Source organism: Asparagus officinalis, chromosome 9 (genome assembly GCF_001876935.1).
Source record: "Asparagus officinalis chromosome 9, Aspof.V1, whole genome shotgun sequence".
Lineage (NCBI taxonomy): Eukaryota > Viridiplantae > Streptophyta > Magnoliopsida > Asparagales > Asparagaceae > Asparagus > Asparagus officinalis.
The window spans coordinates 8,531,434-8,542,889 of record NC_033802.1 but is presented as its reverse complement, the minus strand read 5'-3'; the positions used below and the strand labels follow the sequence as shown (position 1 = coordinate 8,542,889).

The 11,456-nt window shown below is 37.2% G+C and overlaps 1 long non-coding RNA gene across 1 annotated transcript; it reads left to right on the top strand.

Moving 5' to 3' along the window:
* On the top strand, positions 453-723 carry LOC109823675. Its single transcript, XR_002242438.1, has 2 exons — positions 453-512; positions 631-723. It is a non-coding gene; the product is annotated as an uncharacterized LOC109823675 (long non-coding RNA).

Sequence of the window (11,456 nt, the reverse complement as noted above, 5' to 3'; positions counted from 1 at the left end):
ATTTAGTTGTTGAGCACGCTTCCGCACTGCGTGCAACAGCTATTCAATGTGAGATCCTGGGAGCCAAACCCAAAACACAAAATAAAATAAAACAGCCACGACCTGGAACGGCTAATTAATATGAAGTTAGATGCCAACATAACACGGAGTTCATATAGAGTACTCTTGAACACAAAATAAAGTCTAGTTAACCGAGTAGAAGGCACTACTATTTTAATAGCTTATTAATATTCTAAAAGATAGGAAAACATAACTGGAATTGGTCAGCTATGACCGCTCTAAATTAACGCATTTTTAGTCATTTTCTATATCCACCTCTCTCCTACCTAGCAATTGCGACTGAAGACTAATATAATCAACTAAATACAATAATTAATTAAGGAAGACTAAAATAAGTCTTTTAATATTATTGGCTGAGCCTTGTAGCCTCTTATAAACATATCTCTTATTCACTGATCCTTCAAAGTCCTCACACAATTTGGAGATCATTCCCTCAAGAGACCTCAAAAATGGTAAGCCCCTCTTTCTTTCTCCCTCTCTAATTATGCTAGCAAAATCATAATTAGTGATGAAATTCTATAATTTAACTATCTTATTAGTTGATGATTTGATGTTATCTTTTGTTGTTAGTATTGCACTCGCCCAACTTGCAGACCAGGCAACACTTGTGGGCCGTATTGTATGTATGAGAACTCCACTTTATATTACAAATACATCTACCCTGTAAGTATACTATGTATATGTTTGTGTGTGCACGTAAAATTTTATGTTGATTATTGAGATGGCAGTGAGCAAAAAGTTAATATATACCTTGATATTTAATTATGATCCTTGGAAGTTTGATCCTTTTATGTGTTAATGTTGAGACTTTGGGTGAGCTTTACTTTTACTTTATCAGTTGTTGTACTAAAAGCATAAGGGTGAATTGTGCACTTTATTGTTCATGATTACAATTATTGTGCTTGATTTTCCCCCTCTTTTTCCTTCTATTTAATTTCCTTTTCTTTTCATGTTGCTTTACATGGCTTATTTGTACGAGTAATATCAATTTCTCAACTAGGGTTGGCAATTGGGCGGGTTGAGCCACTCATCACCCAACAAGCCCGTCGGTTGTTAAAGTTATACCAATTTCTAAAATCTCACCCTTCATTTTTTTCCTTTTTTTGGTTAATGTATTTACACTAAAGAATTCGAGCCAGTCCTATTAGGGCTGCAATCAACTATAATGAAAAAAAATGCAGAAAGTAAAGAGAACACCATATAAAAATGGTCATAGCCAATAACTAGAGTTTTATTTCTTCGAAAGCTAACTGCCAACCTCCAGCCAAAAAGTCTTTTACGGAGTAAAAAATAAAAGAAAAAAGTAAACATATTTTTTTTTTATCAAAGGTAGAAAAATGTTGAAAACTAGACAATTACTTGTAAATAAGAATCAGAATCCTCCACGTCAAATTTGAGTCAAAACGTAACTGTTTCATCCGTCAAAATCTGTTAGTACGTCAAAATCTGCGGCGAAAACAAAACCTCTTTAACTACAATGTTAGGGCCAATATGATGTATAGAATTTCATGAAGAATCTAACGGATATCAATGTTATGGGATCAACTGGTCCATGTTAGCGCTCCATTAGAATTTTCAATTTTTTGCTAAAAATATACATTAAGAATGTGCTCTGGCTGAAGTTTGACAATTGACTTTCAACATATATCAAGAGATGTTCGGTTAAATGGAATACACAAAAGGATGCAGAAGGTAAGGGTTAGAGAATAAAATTATAATACTTAGTTCACATAAAAACTTGGAAGTTTTAATATAAAAGTAACAGACATTTAGGAACGAATAGAGAGATTGTGATATAGGATCAGTCGTGGGACTTTGACAGTGGAATTTTAATACCGTCAGAGTTTCAAAAGTTCCTCATCTTAAAGTTTCATTTCTTTTTCTTTTTTTAATGAAAACTTGTAAGAAAAAGAAGTAGATAGATATATAAACAAGAGTTACGCATGGGTCTCCGAAAATAAGAATTTTTATAATTTTTGTAGAAAATTAAGTTTGGGCTAAAATAACAATGATACTTTTGTCCTTTCCTTTTCAATTCCTATCCTATTATTTCTCTTTCCATAAGGGCAACTTTAGAAGCCTTTACAAGCATACTTGCTAGAAGATCAAAAGGTTAGATTAGTAAATTATTTCTGTTACAAGCTTCATCGAACTTTCTCTAAATTTCAGGTTAATGATGGGATTGATGATCAAATGAAGATTATCTTTTTATCTAAATATAACTTTTTGTAATTTAAAAATCACACATCTCATTTTAATACTAAAAATTTTTCATTCATTTCATTACATGTCTACTTTTTTTTAATCATGATTGGATTCATGCCTGTGATAGTGATAAAATCTGTAATCATATGTGTATGAAGATTTTATTAATTTAATTTATTTAGAGAAAAAAATTTAATTTATGAAAGGAAAACATAAAAAAATAATCTTATATATTCTATTGAATATAGATTATAAAAGTAATATTTCCTCGCCATAAATATGAATTAATATATATAGAAAAGAGAAATCTAATATGATAGAATATGGCAAAAGTAAATTCTGTTGAAAATAAGTGAGAAATTAGTTGAAGAAAACTAACCCTACTCAAATAATAGTTCTATCCTTTTTTTAATCATGTTTTAACTATTAAATTACGCTTGTAAATTCAACCTCTTTAAAAATATAGATGTGGAAGGCCTCTCAAGCATATAATCCTCTATTTTTAGAAACCAGCATTGTTACATTTAGGGGTAGAAAAATCCAATAAGAAAGAATTGGGGGGTAATCTTGCAAATACCAAAATTTGGGGGATAAATTTGCAAATAAGAAATATTTGACAGGTATATATGCAGAAACCCCAACATAAAAATAAATGAATGTGAGTAAACTAATTCTTCATTACTACTTTTCAACAGTGGAGAGAATTCGAACCCAAGAAAAATGGCTCCTTTCTAGCTGAGTATAGTTCTCTATTTTCATAGAAACTTTAAAAAATGAAAAGATTTATAAGTGGCCTGCAAATAATCATGAAACATCTCCGCTCCACTTTGGCTTTTCTTAAAAATATGTGGAAAGTTGCTGTAGTTGGGAATATGGACATTCGCACAGGGCTGTTGCAACACTAACTTTCTTTTTAAAAAAATTCTTAAAAAATATCAACTTGTATGAGATTTGGTATAGGAGTGCCATATCACCCTTTTTAGGGTTGGAATTTTCTTGATCCTAAATTGTAGGGAATATCTATAATTATCTAGATGGATGAATAAAATTGGTTCATTTAGTGGACCACACAATTAAGATGGATTTTTATATAAATTATTAAATTAATATAAGAATTTGGACCTCTCCACCACCAAAAAATGGTGGAGTGACTACTACCTTTAAAGCTAATCGTTAATTATCTAATAGATGATTGCGATACATTCTATATCTAATACTCAATGTGCCCCTTATATTGCATTAGTTCCTAATTTCTACTTACAGAAACAATCATAACTACCCACTATATACACAATGGTTGTATTTAAGTAGTGGTTTCTCTACTATTTTTATTATAGCGTAGAGGATCCAAATCTTTAATGTAATATATGTGGTCTCTAAAGTGAAAGGAGGCTATTGATGACTTGTAAGCATCTTTTATAATTTAGGATGTAGAGGATCCCTAGGGGTGTCCAAATGGGCCTGAGGCCCAACCCGATGCCCGATGCCCGATGCCCGATGCCCGCCCAAGGGCCGGGTTTGGCTGCGGAACAACCGGGCCAAACTGTGTTTCGGGCCCGTGCCCCAGGCCGATTCGTCGGCGCCCACACGGGCCCGCTCCGGCCCAACGAGGAGAAACGGCTAGGTCAGGATAACTTGGCCTGGCCGGGCCAGGCAGTGTCCGGCCCAACCAAAACAGTCACCTAGGTGACCATTTGGTTCCTAAGGTCGACCCGGTCTGCTCCAGCCCTACCTAGTCATAACGGAAAAAAAAAACGGTCATATTTAACTTTTTTACCAAAATACCCCCAAAAAGTTAAAAACGGCCAAATTTTGAGGGTATTTTGGTCATTTATCTAGAGGCTGCCACTATAAATAAAGGGGGTTTTTATTTGTTTTTCTCATCCAAAACTCTTTTACTTCTCTCTAATACTCTCTTATATTCTCTAATACTCCCTTATACTCTCTTATACTCTCTAATACTCTCTTTTCCTCTATAATTCTTCAATCAAATGGCTTCCTCCTCTGATTATGAAGGGCAAAATCCAACTCCCAATCTTGAAATGAGTCCTCCTACTACAGGAGCTACAGCTACTACTCCTACTCCTACCGATGCTGATCCCATCTCCGGTGGCAACTGGTTGCATTGGAAATCTTTTTCATTATGGAATCCATTACAATCGTTTATCGATTTACAAGATTCGAAAGAAGGAGCCTTTTTATAAGACTTTTCTTACCAAATGAAAATAAATGAAGACTCCCCAGAAACACACACAGGATCGTTTATTGGTTGCTGCTTGCGTGAGATCTTTGCCTGTGACGGAGACTCTTTGATCCGTGGACCGCTGAGTATCAGATTTGGTTGATCTTGTTTCACAAAGGAAACAAGAATTGAAGTAAATATCTCAATGAGGTGAGATAGGTACAATTCTCAATATCACAACGATAGTATGATCTTAAGGAAACTAATGCAGGGGTTGTAGATCTATTGAACTCCTCCTCATTATACTGAGGAACTTGCCAAGATCTCGCCTTAAGATCTAAAATTCGTGGTTCTCCTCTCATAGGGTTTGCAACTCACCTCCAAGCTCTGAATTCTATATCCTCGTGTATAGGGTCCCTAGGGGTGTATTTATAGGCTTCAGCTGCACTATTTTCGGATAAAAATTTATGATTTAGTCTTATCTTTAGTTAATAATAGCTCTCTCACATTTAAGGATAGCCTTAAGACAGTTAGGGAGGCTCCGGAACTATCAAAACTAATAAAAAATAATCGAAAACACGTCTCAGGGCTTCATTCTGTGTGAAACAGTCTTGTCTGTTTCGTACATGGGTGAAACAGTTCGGGGTGTCTCGCACATATGCGAGACAGTTTGTACTGTCTTCGTTATTTTAGCTCTAATTCTTTCATATGACCTCATAATGAGGTGATTTACATTGCGTTAAAAAGCTGACGAAAAGACCTATAACTTTTGTCTTTTGAGGTTTTTTGGATTCGAATTGAATCATGATCGAAATTCCAGTTCTTCTTGAATCATGCATTCTAAATCTTGTTATTGCCCCATCGCTTCGTGCATTCCTTTACTTCCCCCTTAGCATTGAATAATCCTCTTTGACTCAGACATTGATGTTCATCACCTTCTCTTTGTCTCGAGATGTGTGCTGGAACCTATAGATAATTTTTGACGCCTACAGATACTATCCCCAAAGTGTTTCAGTCTTATTCTTTTATAGAGGAGACTAGAATACTTTGGATATGGCCTTCAATTCTTTAACTTCTTTAGTTTTCAATCTATTCAATATTTTGTTGAATAGCTAAAATTCTTCTGGTGCTGCGTTTATCGTCTGACCGTTGTCGAAATCTTAAATTGAAACTAGTGTGTGGATTTCTAAATTAGCAATGTTATGGAAGAGTAGGTTACCAAGGCTTTGACTAACACTGCAGACTCCATACAAATTAAGAGTGAATCTGTCGTCGCGAGCTGCTTGTTATAGGATTTTTGGCAAACTCTCAGCCATCAACGGAATTAATGAGTCATTACCGACTATCGTTTATGTCGGGTTAGCATATAGATTATCTAAGTTTGTTCTATATGTAACGTTGTGCTAAAAGAATGAACTATCTTAGAATTAATGCTACAACATTGAATATGTAGGCTACATGTGTTAGATGTAGGCTTATTTCTAATAAGGGATCGAGATAAAGTGCCCCATGCATAAAAGGTATGGATTCAGAGATCATGAATTTGATAATAATCACAGGCTACGACATCGAATACGTAGGCTTTGTCATTTTTATAGGAACGAACCACTCAGCAACATGTGTTAGATATAGACTTATCTCTAATAAGGGATCAAGATAAAGTCCCCCATGCATGAAAGGTATAGATTCAGAGATCATTAATTTAATAACGATCACTGGCTACAATATTGAATACGTAGACTTTGTTATTTTTAGGGGAACGGACCACCTAGTAACATGTGTGAGACGTAAACTTATCTCTAATAAGGGAATAAGATAAATTCACCCATGCGTGAATGCCATTAGTTTAACCTCATATACCCGTCAGAGGTTCAAGGTGATGCAGTTTATACTCGTATACTCATCAGAGTTTTTCCCGTTCTCATTTGGCTTGTTTTGCCGTTATGATACCGACGTCAACCAAGACTTGGATGCTGTCATTGAGGACAAAACACACCTTAGTGGGATGATGGACTCTCCTGTGATATGCACAGTATTTTGGATTCGAAATTTTGCTAGCTTCCTCCTAATTCACGATAGGTGGTAGCTTGATTTTATTATTGGCGAGGAGGTACTTAAAGATGGATGGAACTTCATCATCTTCAAAAGAATACTCCTTCTGAGACCTCGGATCGGGAGTCCTCTGTTACCTCCGGGGTTTCTACTGTGATGTTTGATTGGCATCCACAGCAGTTGAAGGTGCCTTTTCTTTACTTTGAAGAGAAAAATTCAACGTCGGTTAGCTTCTCTCAATCATCTTTCTTTTGAGAAAACACTTGGCTTGTTCTCCGTGCACCTTCAACTCTTTCCAGGTCTTGGATGGGCTAATCCCATGGTTTCTAGAACGTCAAGGGAGAGGTTGTTTTGACAAGTTTGAAGAATGAACTCCTTCATGACCAGGTCTCGGCAGTTCATCGCCTTGTTTCGGAAGTGCTTGACGAAATTGTTGACTAACTCCCCATCTTTCTACTTCTCATCCAGTAGAGTTTTGATCAACACCTCAGTGTCATCATCGAAAAAGTTGCTGAGAAATAGGCTTTCATATCTGTTTGCCTGCTTGTTTTGATGATGATTTAACAAATAATTTATATCTAATATTATTTATCTAGTGTTTGTATTTTGTTATTTATTATAGACAAACAATATGTTAGAGGATGGATGGAATTGCGCATTCACGATCATATCCAATGGAGGTTAGCGGAATTGTGGAGTGAAGCTACGTACATTCAAGTTAAAGATACAAGTTCAAGCTTCATCCGCAAATGTACCAAGTCAAGCTTATTGAAGATCAAGATTGCTTGGGTAAAATTTAGTTTAGGTGTTATATTATGTGTGTTATGTACTTTAAGCTCAATATCATATACACACACATTTTATTGGTTTATTTGTATATATATGTAGTCATATATATATATATACAACACAAGTTTTGGCTTTCATGTTTATAAATATGAAATTAAATATTTTATATTTGTGATTTAGTTTAACTACTTAGATATGAAACAAATATACTTTCATATACATACTCATATATTTTATTTTCTATTGTATTTGTGAAAAAATTGTTTTCTTAGTTTTCATTTTGTATTGTTTCAAAACATGGCTAAGCTAAAATGTCAAAATTCATATGTTTATATTTTCATGTTTTGGACTATTTTGCAAAATAATGATATTTCTCATGTGTATTATCATGTCTACAATCATTTCTCAAAGTTTCATAATTTTTGGAACTTATTTGATATTTTTAAACAGTGTTTTAAAATCAGCAAACTGTTTTCAAACCTGAAAATTTCATATATCAGTTCACGGTCGACCGCCACGGTCGACCGCGCCTTTGTTTTTCCCTCAGGAGGCAGCAGAAACTTTCACGGTTGACCGCCACGGTCGACCGTCAAGCTAAAAATTCCCACGTTCGACTGCCACGCTCGACCGTCGAACTCTCTGGAAGTTTTCTGAGGTTCAAAAGTGCCTCGCGGTCGACCGCGAGAATTTCACGGTCGATCGCCGATAGCCCAATGGCTGTTTTTGATACAGAATAGTATTCCTGATTTTCTGGGATTTTTATTGTTTTGTTTGGGGTTTTGGCTGTTGGTTTCTCTTCCTATATAAACCCCTCAACCCCTCTTCTATCAGTAACCAAGGAGAAAGTTTTAAACAAGTTTAAGAGGGTTTTACAGTTTGTTTAGTTTGTTTTTAGGGTTTGCTTTTACAAAGAGGAGCTTGCATCATCTGTTGAGGAGTTCATCTTCAATATCTTCTCATCTTCTCTTTGTGTTTATAGAGAAGTTTTCTAACTCCTTTCTCTAGCAATTTTATTATTGATTTTCATATTCTGTTTATAGAGAAGTTTTCTAACTCCTTTCTCTAGCAATTTTATTATTGATTTTCATATTCTTATTATTTCTAGTTTGCTATTTAAGTTAGATTTTATTTCACTCATTGTTTACACACACCCACATGAGCTTATTGTATTTTCATACATAGTATATTTGGGATGGTGAGAGTTGTAACAATTGAGTGTGAGATGTCATTATGTTCTCATCCATATTAGAGAACAATTATTTGTTATATTTGTGCTTATTGTGAGATACACTTTGTAATACACTTGTACACTGAGAGGAGTGTGTGGTGAGAGTCGGGGATCGTCCCAAGAGGAGTGGTGTTGGTTGACGAACCTAGGGAGAGGTTGTAACCGAGCACTTGAGAGAGACATGGCTAGGTCCAACACTTGTGAGGGTGTAGAGTGGGTTTGCAAGAGTGTGAATTGTAGAGTTTTTGGTTAGCTAGAAAACCGAGTGTGTAAAAGTTCCGGCTTCCAAACCGGATTGTGATAGTGGATTTCTCCCCGGGAGTGGAGAGCGAAGACGTAGGACGGAAGGTCCAAACTCCGTAATCATTTGAGTGTGTTTGAGTTTGTCATTGACGCATTTGCTTATGCATTTATCTTATATCGCCAATTGCCTATTACTCTTGCATATTTTGCCCTATCACATTTTTAGTTTGATTATATCACCCTTGTGTTAGTTTATATATCCTTGCATATATTTTTATCATATAGGATATATCTCATTGTTCATATTGCTTATCCTAGCTCATTATCTTGTTGTATTTCATACTTACTAGGATAACTTATTAATTAGTTTTAATTAGCATAAAATCAGATTAGATTAGCATAAGACCCTAATCACCCCCCTCTAGGGTCTAACAATATCATCCCAGCTATTGATGCTCTCTGGCTTGAGACGTTGATACTAATTGAAGGCGGCCCCGCGAAGGGTGCCTACGAATGACCAAATCATCAAGGGCTTATTATCAGATATCAAACCCAAGTGAGATTTGAAGTAGATCAAGTGTTGTGTTGGCGAGCTTCTCCCGTCAAATGGCATGAAGTTAATTAGGTTGAACTCTACCGGATACGGGATTGACTCCCACTCCCTTGGTATGTCCCTCACAAATAAGATGACTCCTCGAGTAGACGACTCGATTACGTGCCTAACCCGAAGTCCACTCGACTGTCGGGTCGCCAAATCATAACGATGGCTCACGGATCAACTCGCCTTGACTAAAGGGATAAGATCCGACCGAGATCACTTCAAATGTCACTCGAAGCTACAACATTGACTAGTCCCATCAAGATATACGCTCTAACAAGGATCTCTGGCACAAGCCGCTTATTCAGCTTACAAGTCATTTCCCATAAGATCGCCATAATGCTTTCCTGTGCACGAGTAACTTCTCCTCCAATCGCCAGCCGCCACCTGAAGAAAGAAGGACGGCCACACAGCCGACCTACCCTACACCCTTCCTACTCTGTCAAACCCAGAGCACTGAGAAGACTTCTCTTCCCTGACACTGAGTGACTTCCCTCCCAGTCGCCTGCCGACACCTTGAGGAAGAAAGATGACTCAGCAGCTTCCTGTTCACCTTTCAAACCGCCTCCTGTGCATAGTCAACAAAAGCTGATGGTTAAACTCCCAGAGACAAGGGGGCTATAAAAGGAGGTAAAGAAGGTAAGGGCGAAAGGGCTCTGGCTACTACTTCTTGCACCTAACTTTACTCTCCTTTTGTATTTTAATAATTCCAACAACTAAACCTCATGCAAGCACCTCAATGGCCCATGAGCCTCTCTACAAACCCTCCCCAAGTCTATCAACTGACTTGACCATCGGAGGTACCACGGGAAAACTAGCCCTGTATTTCTGTGATTATTGCATGTGCAGGCTATCAGTCCACCCCACGTGCTCAGAATCGGGCATAAAATCCGAGAAGGAGCCGGCCCCAACATTCATCCTCTCATTCTTCCCAATCGTCGCCAGGACAGCAACTGCATCCGACAGCGGGAAACCTTCATCGACTATTTGTTTACGAGCATCAACGATAACATATTATCAATTTAGCAAAAGATATATATCGGTAAATAATACCTGCAGCAATACACAGGTTTAATGCTAGTTGATTGATAATGGCCAACTACTTCTTCCTTGAGTCTCAAAATCAAAATTTTGTATGGATTTCAAACTTTGATTTTATCTAGTGTACGCTGTCTAAAAATCACTGCAGATAGTTGATCCCCATCAAACACCGATGATGGAAGTTATAATTTGACGGCTTCCAGAAGGCTATAATTTAAAGACTTTCACGTAAATCGATGAAAAGTTACAATCTGATGATCTTCACAATAACTGATGAAAGCTCTAATCAACAACCTTCATAATCAATAACGAGAGTTATAACCTGACGACTCTCACATATCAAAGAGCTGAAGCAAAGATTATAAAATGATGATATTTGCAACGCTCTGACAAAAAGAGACTACAAATTAACTGTCTCCTCAAACCAAAATGCGGAAGTCCTCCCCGCATTTCAGCATCAAGACGCAGCGCCAATTCAATCGCGGACGCAGCTCTTTATCGGCCATCACTGACGTAGCTCAAGGCCACAGACGCAGCTCATATTTGGCCGCAAACGCAGCCTCCGAAAGCTGCCAACACAGCCTTAATCCGCTGCCAAACACAACTTTCAAGCTGCCAACACAGCTTCCAACAAGCTGCCAATGCAGCTTCCAAATTGCTACAAATGCACCTTTCAAATTGCTACAAATACAGCTTCCAAATTGCTGCAAACGAGCTTCCAGACGCTGCGTTTAAACGCAAAATTCACGCCAGAACGCGAATTTTGCGTTTGACTCGTTCAAACACGAGCTGAACGGTTTCAAAACTGTTTCCCACGATCTGAGGGGATCACAACTCCACTCAGGAGTGATTTAAGAGGTGGTTACATCCTATTAGCCCCACAAAGGAGCGATTTTAGGGGTGGTTACACCCCCTAATCGCCTATAAATAGCTGAAAGATGAGCTTGGTTAGAGGAGGAGGGTTACATCCTATTAGCCCCACAAAGGAGCGATTTTAGGGGTGGTTACACCCCCTAATCGCCTATAAATAGCTGAAAGATCAGCTTAGTTCGGATCTT